Below are 13,782 nucleotides of genomic sequence, written 5' to 3'. Positions count from 1 at the left end.
TGATACTCGTTCCTCTTTGAAAGAGTGTAATCCCCTGTAGAAATGTTTACCTACCAGAAAAACCTGTTTGGTACATAGGGCCCGTAGAAATGGTACTTCTTACTCTACTCTCCCATTCGCAGCGCGACGTAGTTCAACTGAAGGGGCTGGGATGGTTGTAAAAATCGATACTTAATCAAAGTAAAGTAAAGAATTTGGGATTTTACCAGGGGGGGGATTTTACTTGGAAAACTCCGACGGATTGGGGAACTTCTGGGGAAGGGGACGCCAGTTCCCTATCTAACTTGAAGATTCCATAAATTTTCATAAATTCAGAGGATAAAGACGGGAGCTAGAATTTTTGTTCAGGAGGTGATGGTATTTCTTGGCAGAGGGTAGAGGAAGAGGTTCTACCCAACTTTCTACATTGTGCATTAATGGAGAGGCAAAGGCTCCCCAGTTACAGAGAATATTTCTTAACGAACAATGATCTAACGTCAGGTTCAACAAAATGTTTTACAATTGGGTTCAATAGATTGTCAAATAAAAAAAAAAAATTTCACTTTTGTACCCAAAATTTACTTCTGAGTGGCCTCCTCTGAAGAACTTATTAAAATGTAAAAAAAAAACCTTTTAAACTACTTATTTATTATTCCTAACAGTACTCCACTTACTTTTACCACAATCTGCCGCTGCCCTCCCCCGCAAATACGAAAATATATAGACCTAACCGGAATTAATCCTACTTATTTTCAATGAATTTCCCATGCTTGATTTTTTCTTTAAGTTTATTCAACGACTAAGGAGGAAAGCCTACGTCAATTTAGAAACGAAGAAACTCCTGGAGAATATTTAACTTGTGCTATATATTTGCACATTAAGAGACAGGCTAAGTAAAGGGAAGTAGTTTTAGGAAAGATATAAATAAAAATAAAAGATAAATTAAAAGAAGTTTTCAATTTTTCCAATTAGCCTACATAAGGGCTATTAATTAATCAACATGTTTAGAGAACAATTCTTTCTCCATAATATGCAGAAAATATCCAATAAGAAATTAACGTACGGTATCTGTTTCCTTTTTTTCAAAGGTTACAATAGCTGTAAATATTATTTGTAACTTTATATAGAAATTTTTAGGTGAAGTTAAGACACATCAAAATACACTAATTAGAAATAGATAAAGAATTGTCTATACAACTACTCCTAGAAGTTTTCTAAAATTGAAAATTCTAAAAATAATTAAAATTACTGCAATACTTAAAATAAGGTTAAAATACATACTCAGCAATAGATGCAAAATTGCTTTGGCACACAAAATCCTATTAAGGTCAATTCCAAACAGTCCTGATCCCTCTGTGTCAGAAAGTGAAATGGTCTAAACACCCTTATTGAAGCTATTTTTTCAATCCATTTATTGTTGTCAATCGCTGTCCACAAGTTATGCAAGCTGTTTATTGTTCATATATAAGGTTTTTATCAAATAGGTAATCGTAGACTTTGAAAAAACCTTATTCGATTTAAATCGAAAGTTCTAGATCCGTTTTTTTAAAGTCAAGAATAATTGGACAGTGAGCAACCCCCCCATGCCATAAAAACTTGAAACTTTTTGCAATCAAAAACGAACAAAAATTATTTAGAAAAAAACTTTCCGAAAAATAAGTTTTTCAAAGAAAAGTAAAGGTTATTTTAAACTTAATCTCAGCAGATACAAATACCTGTTAAAATTCAAACTCAAAACCACCAGAAATTACTTTTAAAGAATAAATGAAATCCAAAACGAACAGAAATTAAATAAAAAAAACAAGTTTTTTAAACTGAAAGTAAGGAGCGACATTAAAACTTAAAACGAATAGAAATTATTCCGTATATGAAAGGGGCTGTCCCCTCCTCAACGCCTCGCTCTTTACGCTAAAGTTTTTTATTGTTTTAAAAAATAGAGTTGTGAGAAAGAGTCAAACTTTATCGTAAAGAGCGAGGCACTGAGGATGGGACAGCACCTTTCATATACGGAATAATTTCTGTTCGTTTTAAGTTTTAATGTCGATCCTTACTTTCGGTTTAAAAAACTTGTTTTTTATATTTAAGTTCTGATCGTATTTTAGTTAATGCAGCTTTTATTTTGGCTCGCCGTCATTGAATAAGTAAACAAAATTTGCATAAAAATTTTACTTTTCTTTTGCTAAATGGCTGTCTCTAAATTTGGTTCTGACGTAATTTACAAATAAACTTACGTAACGAACCTCTATATTCGTATATTTTTCTTCTGGCAAAAAATACAAAGTTGCAGATTTTTGCAGATATGAGCTTGAAACCTACGTTATAGGGTTTTCTGATACGCTGAATCTGACGGTGTGATTTTCATTAAAAAATTTTCACTTTTAGGGGATGTTTCCCCCCCTTTAAAAAATCAGGTGAGTTTTCTGAGGCTTGTAGCCTTTGATGAGTAATACTAAACTTAATAAAATTCATATATTTAGAATCAGCATTATAAGCCCATTCTTTTGATACATTTATTGACATCGAAGTTCCGTTTTTAAAAGTTTCGCTTACTATTGAGCCGTATCGCTTGTTTTTTTATTGTTTTTTTTTTATTACGTATACGTTATTACGTATATGATGGGGTTCTCCCCTTAGTCAATACCACGCTCTTTACGTTAAAAGTTAAAAAAAATTTTAATTAACAAACCCCTGAATCACAAAGGCCGTTTAATTAGAATAGATAGTTCTTTTGAAAGCACTAAAAAAAAACTGTAGCGTAAAGAGCAAAGTATTGACTTGGGGGAGAAGCCCCTCATATACGTAATAATTTCTGTTCATTTTAAGTTCTAATGTTGCTTCTTACTTTCAGTTGAAAGTACTTATTTTTTTTAATTTAATTTATGATCGTTTTTTAAATAATGCTTGGAAATCCGGCGCCTCCTTCATAGAAATGTCCCTTACCCCAAAGAAACATCTTCCACGGAAAGATTCTCCCGAGTAACCCCCTTCGCCAGCCCCCCTCCCCCCCCCCCACCAGAAAAAAATTCTTCCTGAAAATGTTTGTATACTTCCCTATAACCAATACAATATGTAAGCAATGGGCAAAGTTCATAATTGGCAGCACTTCCCCTGGGAACTGTGGGGGATTAAGTCATCGTAAAAGACATATTTATTAGGTTTTCGACTATGCTAAACACAATGGCTATCTCAAAATTTAAATTGGGTGAGTTTGAGAAATAAATGAGCGTGGGAGGGGGCCTAGTTGCCCTCCAATTTTTTTTGGTCACTTAAAAAGGGCACTAGAACTTTTAATTTCCATTCAAATGAGCCCTCTTACTATATTCTAGGACCACTGGGTTACCCCTGGGAGAAAAAACAAACAAACAAATAAACACGCACCCGTGATCTTTCTTCTGGCAAAAAATGCAAAATTCCACATTTTTGTAGATAGGAGCTTGAAACCTCTGCAGTAGGGTTATCTGATACGCTGAATATGATGGTGTGAATTTCATTAAGGTTTTATAACTTTTAGGGGGGTCTTTCTCCCTTTTTTCGAAAATGAGCCAAATTTTCTCAGGCGCTTAACTTTTGATAGGTAAGATTAAACTTGATGAAACTTATATTTTTGAAATCAGAATTAAGATTTGATTCTTTTGATGTATCTATTGGTATCAAAATTCCGTTTTTTAGAGTTTCGGTTACCATTGCGGGGTCGCTCCTTACTTACAGTTCGTTACCACGAACTGTTTGATTGATTGTTTATTTAATTTCTGTTCGTTTTAAGTTTCATTTATACTTCAATAGCAAAATATTTTTTTTCGTTTTAAGCTTGATTTTCATATTCAATCCAAGCATTACTCGCTTTAAGATCTATTTATTCATTTACATTATCACTTGTTGTATGTTTTTTTGCTATGATTATTTAATTAATTTATGTTCGTTTTGGGTTTCATTTATTCTTTAATAGTAATTTCTGGTCGTTTTGTGTTTGAATTTTAACATGTATTTGTATATACTGAGCGTAAGTTTAAAATTGCCTTTAATTTTCTTTGAAAAAATTATTTTTCGGAATTTTTTTTTTAAATTTATATGAATCTATACCGTGTTAAAGCTCGCTGAGCCTGAAAACAAAACTGAAGTAAGCTTATAGTCTGTTCACACACATAGGAAAATAAATCGGTACGAAGACAATTTGGTCAAGTTGTGATGATGGACTTGAGAACCAGGGCTAATTAAAAAATAAAACCAAGACAGGCAGTCCCTGTAAGAAGTAAAGCTGGCCTTACTTTTTCAGAGTTGTATAAAAATGATTATTTACCCCTGGTTGACGATATTTTATCATCCTAGGGCTCAATTAAGGTTGATATGCATACAAGTAAAGGCAATTCAGTTAGTCGTCTTCGGCAGAAAACACTTGGACTAATATCTTTGGGGTCCTTTTGGCTTCAAAATTGGCTGATGCTCCTCTATGACATAGATTTTTATTTTTCCAAGTGGGCTGGAAAACTCGTTTGGCTTTTTCCAAAGGGCTATCAGCTCTCTGAGCAATTTAAAGGCAACTGGATTTTTGTTTTGTGTGATTTAGTAAATGAGAATAATAGATAATTAATTTGATTAAAGGAGAAGAAAATGCTTAAATTATGATGTTTGAAAATACTTGAGAACACTTAAGTTATAATACCATGTCAAAAGATCATTCCAGTTCTAATAACTCTCTGTAGCAACAAACTTCCCTAGGCCAACACAGCTTTGCAGACTCTTCCTCTTCCTCATCAAAGATACCAAAAACTCCCAGTGTTCTTTAAATCCTTCCTTATTACCTTTCCCCATCCTGTTTTCTAGGCCTAGATGAATGGCCAAAAAGGAAGATTTTGTGTAGTTAGTCATTCTTTTTTAGAAAAGAATGTCCCAGGACATTCTTTTGTGACCATACATATCACCTTTGATATTGTCATTGTGACCACAATGATCAGGACAAAAATGTCCTGGTCTCAACCTTTCTCTCTGTGTAGCTGTAGGAAGTAGGATGGAACTATATCTTTCATACAGCCTGTTGTTTGGAATATGGCTATTCAAACAGGTCAAGCAAATCCTCCTGTCTTCTGAAGTGCTTATATCTAAGCACTCACTAAATTTCGTTTTCACTAAATCATTTTTGTAGACTGAATAAAATGCCTCCTCATAACAAAGGAACAGAAAAGGATTTTAATTGGGAGAGGGTAAATTGACCTTTTGCCCCCCCCCCAAGTATAATTAATATCTTTATATTCATGGCTCCAATATGTGAACATCCGTTTTGTAATACATGCATTAGTGAGTGGTTAACTTCAAACCAGACTTGTCCGATATACAGAACCTCTATACATATTGATGATCTGAAGACTTCTCCAAGTATCCTAATAACTTTTCTGTAGATTTATTTATTTATTTAAATATATTGTAAATATGTACAAAATGATTTTTAATAGATCTCATAATTGTTGGGTCTTTCTATGTTAATATTTTACATTTATTTTGTTTATATAAATTATATTTTTTGTTCCTTGCAACCATGCTTTAAAAAGTGTAAATGAATAGCACTTCCCAATCAGTTTTTCATGCTGAATTGTGTAGATCAACTTGTTTTGCTAGATAAGATACAGTACAAAAAGCTACATAACAAATCACCCTTAACTCAAAATCAAGAGAGGGTGCAGATACACACTGTTTATGGATTTAAGAGCTAAGTTGATACAGAAGCAAGTTGTTTAAGTCTGTGTGTATAAACTGATCAATTTCAATGTTTGATATGTAGTGGATGTTTACCTTTTGTAAGAGTTCTCAGCGGCTTCATGCAAATTAAATTGCTTTGAATATAGGAAAGCCATACTTTCTCATTTTCTCAGGAGAATCAAAGGCTTGCCCTGACTTAATGATAAATATTTATCAGGATGCTCTTTAGGTAGACCTTAGGAGCGCCATGTTTGATTCTTAGACATCTTGTCTGATAAAAATCTTACATTTAATTGTCATGTTAACCTGATCAAAATGAAAGTCTTCAGGAGTATCAGGAACTTTAGAAAGCTAAAACACATATTTGCAGGGTAAATTCTCAAAATACTTTTCTAGAGCCTGGCCCAGCCTTATGTTTCATACTGTCCTGTTATTTGAATATCAACCATTCCCTTGTTACTGAAACTACTCCCAAAACCTTATGATAAAGTAAAGACAATTATTCAGGAAATTAATTATTCATGAAAATAATCAATGCTATTGAACTTGTTGTGAACAATGAAACTAAAGATCTTCAGTTAGTGATACTTTGCTATTTGATTAAAGGACATATAAACTTGATTGCTGGCAGATTCCAAGGAAATATTGAGAGTAAATGTATGCCGAGACGGCATCTATGACTTAAAGGAATTTAAGTCAGTGTCAAAGATATACATATCCAATGTTTGATATGTACTGGATGTAAGATTATAATTGTGTGTGCCCAAGCTGTAAATTTGAAATTGTGGCATTCTTTCTTTAAATGGAAAAAAACACAGGATTTTCTCTTAGAAGCAGAAAAATCTTTTTAGCGTTCAAAAAGATAAGACCAATTTATAGTCTCTCACCATCCTTGAAAATTCATGGTTGATAACTATTAGAATACACATTAAATTATCAACAATAGATAATTTGCAGTTTATTCTTTACATTATTTAATTTAATGGTCCTTGTAAAAAAAAAAGAAAAAAATTTAATTCTTGCACTTTATTTTTTTTATGTTAACAACCACATGAGTGAAATTTCTGCTTCCTCGAGTTACTTTTAGTGATTTGTTTTTCATTTGGCAGTTTTCCACAAACTTTTTGTAGTCGGGTCCGCCTAGGGGGGGAGTGGGCGAGGCGGACTACAAGAGGGGTATTGTGGACCACCGAACAATGTGTTCTCAGTCATAGTTTTTATGATGGTATCCGTGTTGCACTTCTCAGTCTTTCAACTCTAGAAATGGAACCCAAAAGTTCATTTTTAGTGATGTATGGCACTTTGCAATGGTATTATCAAGAAGACCTTACAAAAAAACATGCAGATTTGATCAATGGCTTTAAGTAAGCCATTCAACATCTCCCTATGAGATTGAGGTAGCTTGCTTGCCCTGGCGGAAAGAAAAGAATAGAAAAAAAGAAGAATTTTTTACCTTTTCATGATTCAGGCTTGAGTTAAGGTTTTTGAAAGTGTTGATTCAAATCGTGTTATTTTGAGTTTGATATTACAAAAGGGTGTCGTGAGTTGAGATATTTTAAGAATTTCTGAAAATTTGCTTCTGCAATGAACTTTTACTGTTTGAGTTAACATGTATAATACTTTGTATTATAACTTTTAAACCAAAAAAAATATTCTCATTTGACACTTAGTTTCAAAAAACGATTTTGGACATTTGGTAACTATGGAATGTAGTTTGCTCTTTATAGTTTGGAGCTATTGCTGCAAAGCCAGAACTTTTTGAGATTTTGCAATTATTGCAACAGAAAAACCAGAGATTTTGCAATTATTGCAACAGTCATAGATGACCCTCAAAGTTAGAAAATGTTTTTATTGCTCTAAGCTAGTTAAATGAGGCTATCCTGAGTAATATCATTAGAATTTTCAATACATATTTCTTTTTACATAGATTAACCTTGAGCTGTAGCAACCAGACACATGGATGCCCTGCCATATTGACATTGGAAAGACTTGAAGCTCATATTCTAGAATGCAATTTCAACCCTAAGAGACTAGTTACTTGCCAAACAGGATGTGGAACTTCTCTACCCTTTGAGGAACTAAAAAAGCATAATTGCTTTCAATGTTTGGAATTTCAAATGGCATTACAATACATCAAATGCGCCAGAGGCTTGGTAATACTTCTAAGAAAAATTGAAGAAAAAGATGAAAAAGTGAAAGAAGAGAATGAAGAAAAAATGAAAAACTGAAAGAAGAGAATGAAGAAAAAATGAAGAAACTGAAAGAAGAGAATGAAGAAAAAATGTCCAAGATACAGTCAGAATTGGACTTGATTAAAGAATACATTGCCTCATTAAAAAAGGACAAAAAGAGACTCAGTCCTTAAGTTCAGATTCACAACTGTTACCAACAGCTGGACAAAGTCAGTTTGTAAATCAGGTGAATCTTTATTGCCTAATGGTGTAAATTCATAGAAATTTGGAGAGGAGGTAAAAAAAATTTTTTTCAAAATCTCAGGGAGAGGGTAATTTTTTTTGTTCTTTTTTTTTACCTCAGTAATCTTTTCTGTAGTTATTATGAGAAATGTAAAAACAACAAAATACATAGGTTTTACAAATTTGCGTATTATTAATGGCTAAAAGCAACAAATTCTAAAATTGTACAGGGCTGATCTGTGAGAAGAGATAACAGATGTCCAAATGAAAAAGTAAAGTTACCCTTAAACAGTTAATTTTACTATTTTATTTACTTATTTTAACAATCAACATTATATAAACTTAATCTCATTTTGGGTCATATTTGTTCCACATCCAATGATGTAAGACAAGTTTAGTGGTGAGTTCGTTTAGGGATATTTTGCTGAAAGAAAAGGTTTTCTATTAAATTTTTTCGAAAAACGTCCGACGTCAGGTTTTTATATTTGTGATAGCAAGCTATAGCATGGTAAGCCTATATATAGTGATGTATATGATAAACCGTGGTATATGTTAAGAAAAAAAGAAGAGTTAATTGTCAACAGAAAACTTAAGAAGAGGAAAACTAAGAAATGGTGTATTAAAAGAATGATGGCTATTTTACAAATGTTCAGCTAGGACTGCTGATTTTTAACTTTTTACATTTTAACTACCGAAACTACCGAGTTTTGGTAGTTTACCTTTTACGTTTCGGAAGTTTTTAACTTTTAACTACCGAAAATTTGTTTGTATTAAAAAGTGTTTGATAGAAAAATAAAATAATTATTACATAATTAGGATAATCATTAAAATGTTAAGGCGTTTGTGTTAATCATAATTTGTATTTGACTATATCTAGTTAATTCTATCTTAAGTGTTTAGTTTTTGCTTTCAAGAAACTGTATGTTGCGTATTGGTATTACATTCTCCCCTTTACAACAGGCACAATTCAACAGTTTTCCGGCTAATTTTTATTTTCTGTCGCCCCGTTTTGTATTGACTGACCTTACTTATCGCACACTCCCTCTGTGTTTCTCTTTCAGTCTCTACCGTAGGATTTTATTTTATTGTTGTTTCTTTTTTAGACCATACAAAAGCGATTTTTTTCCTGTTTTTTTTAGGATGTTTCTTATAGAATATTTGGAATCAGCGTGTCTTTCTGCTCAGGAATTATTATATTTTTTTTTCCTATTCGATATAAAAAAGGGCTTAGTCGTAAAAGGATTAAAGAAGGATTTATTGTAAAGATTGATCAGCAAAAGGAAAAAAAACTGAGATCTAAAACTGAAAATTAAATCTGTAAAATATTGTATATAGGCTATGACTAAGAGTAATGGGGAAGTGGAGGGGGTGACGTGGTGGGAGTTAAACTGGAAGTGAATCCATCGGACTTTCAGTTGTTTTCAAAGCTTTTTCTAATAGATAAAAATTGCTTGAATGGTAATGAAACAAGAATCTACCATTTTCTGGTTTAGTAAAGGGAACAACCTCAAAAATATATGTTGGAATTGCAATTTTGAATTTTCATTCAGTAGAAGAAGAAGAGCAATAAATTATAAGTGAAAAAGGGGATTTTTTAAATATACTTTGCATTTATTTGCAATTACTTATTTTAAATTTCTTAAGACTGTACACTGGGCAACAAGGTACATAATTTTTTTCCAAAAAAAAAAAAAATTTAAAATTTTGGGGGAAAAACATTGTGCCCGTGCTTGAACCTAGTATTTATTTTTGGAATAAATCTCTGTTTTAGAAAAAAAAAAATTTAATTTGTCTGATTTTTATATTATTTAAAAAGTAGAATTTTTTTTTTTACTAAAAAAAAACCTGAAAATAGTTTATAGTTTTTTATTCTGTATAAATGTGTCTTATTGAATCAAGTTCTTCTTTGCTGCTTTTGATGCGCTGCTGTTCAATATTGCAGCTATAAAATGCTTCTAGCTTCTAGAAGCAATATAACATGCTTCTAGAAAATATAAATATAACACACATATCTAATATTGAATATAAGATTGAATAAGCCCGACATATTAAGAAAAATGGCAAAGTCAAAATAGTTTGGTGGTTTAGAGACGAGGGTTTCACATAGTTGACTTGGCGGATTAGAACCTGTGATGTTTTGCTGGCTAAAGTTTTACTCTTAATGTTGTTCGACAGCAATTATAAATTTTTTCGGGTGCCGGCGGGCGAAGTTTAATTTCGATCTAATTAGTTTCGAATTCAGCGAAGCCGTTTTCTTGGTTGGTGCCCAATCATTATAGTACTATAAAGTATGTACTAAGGTAATTTAGTATTACATTATTTTCAGAACCAAACTTTGAAACAGCTTTAAAACAATAGCTCCAGATAGTTCCAATAAGTTTTATTTTTTATTTAGAGCAATTTATAATCGTTTGAATTTTGATTTATTTGACGGATTTATATCTGTTATTTATAAGTTTTAATACAGCCCTTAATTTCCTGTGGAGAACTTCTTTGAAAAATGTATTTTGGAAATAAAATTCTCTTCGATTTCTATTTGCCTTTTTTTTTGTTTTATTGTTCAATTTTATCAATAATTTTGAGATTTTTCATAACTTTAGCTTTTTTAAAAAATGAATATTATGTAATAATGTCTTATCTACTTTAGTTTTTTACAATAATTAAAATGTTATTATTTCTAGATGGAATATGAAGGAATAATGTTGATATGTATGTTGAACAGAGTCAAAAGATAATGTCAACATTCAGGAGGATTTTTTAATTAAAAAATACCATTGGCTGAAGTAATTCTGACGCGTCTTTTAGATGCCCTTGAACATACATGAATTTTGATCCACCTTTTATAATTCTTGTTAAAAAGATTATTTTAATTTCCCTTTTCTAACTGTTTGTTTAAGCAATTGCATGGCCAGTTAATTTATAAAAACGTGTTTCGAAAAAGAAATGAATGCCAGATTTGTTTTCAATTATTATTAATTTGTTATTATTATTTTTTTTTTTTGTGTAGTTATTTGTTTTATAGTTTTATTATTTCTCTTTATATATTTAGACTGGTTTTCAAGCCTCTTTAAGAAAATCAGATAAAACGAATTTAGTTGACAAATTATAAATAGTTGCTAAAATGATGTTTTTTTTTCTTCTTCAAAATAATCATTGTCAATTTCAAGCTATCTTCTTACAGGCCTATATAACTCTTACCCGTCCTTGGAAAAATTATGGAAAAGATGATAAAGAAAAGGCTTGAATGGTTTTGTGAATATAATGGCCTTTTTCCGCAACAGCAGTGTGGTTTTAGGAAAGGCTTCAACACAATTGATTGTATACTCATGCTGGAGGAGGCTATTAAAAATGCTAAAAGTCAAAAGAAGGTCCTCGTAGCAGCATTTGTTGACTTCGAATCTGCTTTTGACAAAATATTAGAGAAGAAGCTTTGTCAGATTTTAAAAACAATAGACTTCCCAGACAGATTCATCTATTTCATCTCTGATTTCCTTAATAATAGAACATTCAAAGTGAAGATCAATGAAGCTACATTCCCTATTTGTAGACTACATTAGGGTTTACTCCAAGGATCACCACTTAGCCCACTTATTTTCCTCCTCTTTCTATCCAAACTCAAATATTCAAGTGAGAGTTTAGGGCTAGCAGCCTTTGCAGATGACCTCACCATTTGGGAAGTAGGGTACAGCAATAATGAAGCAATTGGAAAGTTAAACGCTGCTCTGAACGAATTAGTTCGATTCTCTAAAGCATTCGGAATGAGTGTATCAGCCCAAAAAACAAAAGCAATGATGTTCAATAACAAAAACATTTCCACTCCAATGGCTCAAATAATTATTGGAGGAGAGAGACTTGATTTAGTCAAAGAATGCAGATTACTGGGATTGAAAATAGGCCATCGATGGACTTGGAATAAACAAGTAGACATGATGAAAGAGGTCTGCCTGAAAAGGATTGTAATTCTAAAAAGACTTGCCTCTACAAAATGGGGAAACTCACCAACTGTATTAGGAACTTTTTACAAACAATATATAAGGCCAAAAATGGAGTATGGGATAGTTGCTTATGGCCATACCAATAAAAAAAACATGTTGAAACTGGAAACTATCCAGAACATGGCACTCCGACTGGCTCTTGGCTTGCACCCACACACTTCTATTGATCGCACCAGGAAACTAGCAGGAGTTGTCCCTATAAGCGAGAGAATAGCCAAAGCCACTGTTAAATATTATACCAGGATCCAAGCCTATGGGGAGCGGCACCCCATTTTCACTCTTTGTCTTGGGAGCGCTAGGCAGCAGAATAAAATCGGGATTGCATCATGGCAAGCTTTTTCAGCACTCTGTCCAAACTGGTCATTGGATAAAATTCAGGTTGATTCTTTTAAATTTCCTCCTCCTTGGAAGTTTTGCCAACCAAATGTCAGCCTAAAGCTTATACAAGACAAAAAGGAGAATATCTCACACCAACTAATTAGGGCTGAATTTTTAAGTAAAAAGGCTACAGTTTAAAGATCATCTGCACATTTATACTGATAAATCCCTAGTAGGAAATAAATCTGCTGCAGCAGCAGTAATTCCCCACAGCTTTCAGTCTATTCAAAAACAAAAGCCTTTCCCATTGAACTCCTCAGTTTTGACGGCTGAACTGGCAGCAATAGTTGAATCACTAGAAGTAGTCAAAAATATTCCTCTCTATTTCAGCAAAGTAGCAATTTTCTCGGATTCTCAGACTGCTCTTAAACTAATCCAAACCTTAACTGTTTGGCTTTCACATAGCAGTGGCTTTCCAGCATATTCCTAGCCATGTAGGGATCCACTATAACGAAAAAGTGGACATTCTTGCTACAGAGACTGCAAAGTCAATCAACCCACAGTTTGCTAAAAATTATTCAATCGCACTTAGAGATGCAATTAAAAACCGCCATCTTTATGGAAAGCCTCCTCCTGCTTTGGCTCCAATTTTCAAAGAGCCTGAAATAAGTCGGGCGTACTTTAAAATAAAAAGCTTAACAGTAATACTGAGAAGAGAAGAATTCAGATGGAAGCAGTATAGTGACCCAAATTGTAGACTGCAACCTGAATGAAGAAACTTTGCAACACCTTCTCTTTGAATGCACTGCAAGTACTCCTGGAATTTATAAACTACATACCCTATCCCAAAATTTTAAACTTCCACTAGATATTAACCTGATTGTGGAGCTCCCTTGCCAGCCTCCATTGAAAAGAAGTTTTACAGAGAGACAATTGATGTGTTAATGAATTTAGATGTTCTTTGAGTGAGTAATATCTTCCGAAGTATTATAACCTTTTAATGAAGAGAGGTCGACAAGCAGAAGACGAGGAGCGTCTTGTTACAAGAGCCGTAGAGGTGCCGTGAGAGTTAATTCTTAGATTGCGGAGGAATGGTAGCAGGACCCTACGCTTCCCTTGTTTGGCCCTTATGAAAAAGCAATTTAGTTTTCTCCCCCCCTTGGAAGAATATAAATTTACTGACATGGAGGAGAATCCACCAACTTGGAGGCCAGAAAGACACCAAATGATGGAGTCAAAGTGATTTCTAACAAAGAAGAAGAAAAGTGCAGTTAGAAGCCAAAAGGAGTCCGATTAGGATTCCATGTGCTTTTTTTTAAGAAGAAGAACAAGGTCCAGTTTTGGCTGACACAATAAACACTTCCAAAATAAGGAATTAATATTAG

At 32.9% G+C, this 13,782-nt stretch overlaps 1 protein-coding gene across 1 annotated transcript in view; it reads left to right on the top strand.

Annotated features, from left to right (window-relative positions):
- The window catches only part of LOC148955910 (E3 ubiquitin-protein ligase NRDP1-like), a 115,178-nt gene that overhangs the window by 83,075 nt on the left and 18,321 nt on the right, over positions 1-13,782 (top strand). The window lies entirely within an intron of this gene.

Source organism: Artemia sp. Qi Xiang Cuo, chromosome 1 (genome assembly GCF_049724085.1).
Source record: "Artemia sp. Qi Xiang Cuo chromosome 1, ASM4972408v1, whole genome shotgun sequence".
In the NCBI taxonomy this organism is placed as follows: Eukaryota; Metazoa; Arthropoda; class Branchiopoda; order Anostraca; family Artemiidae; genus Artemia; species Artemia sp. Qi Xiang Cuo.
Note: the sequence above shows the minus strand (reverse complement) of the source record. Positions and strands in the feature narration are given on the sequence as shown.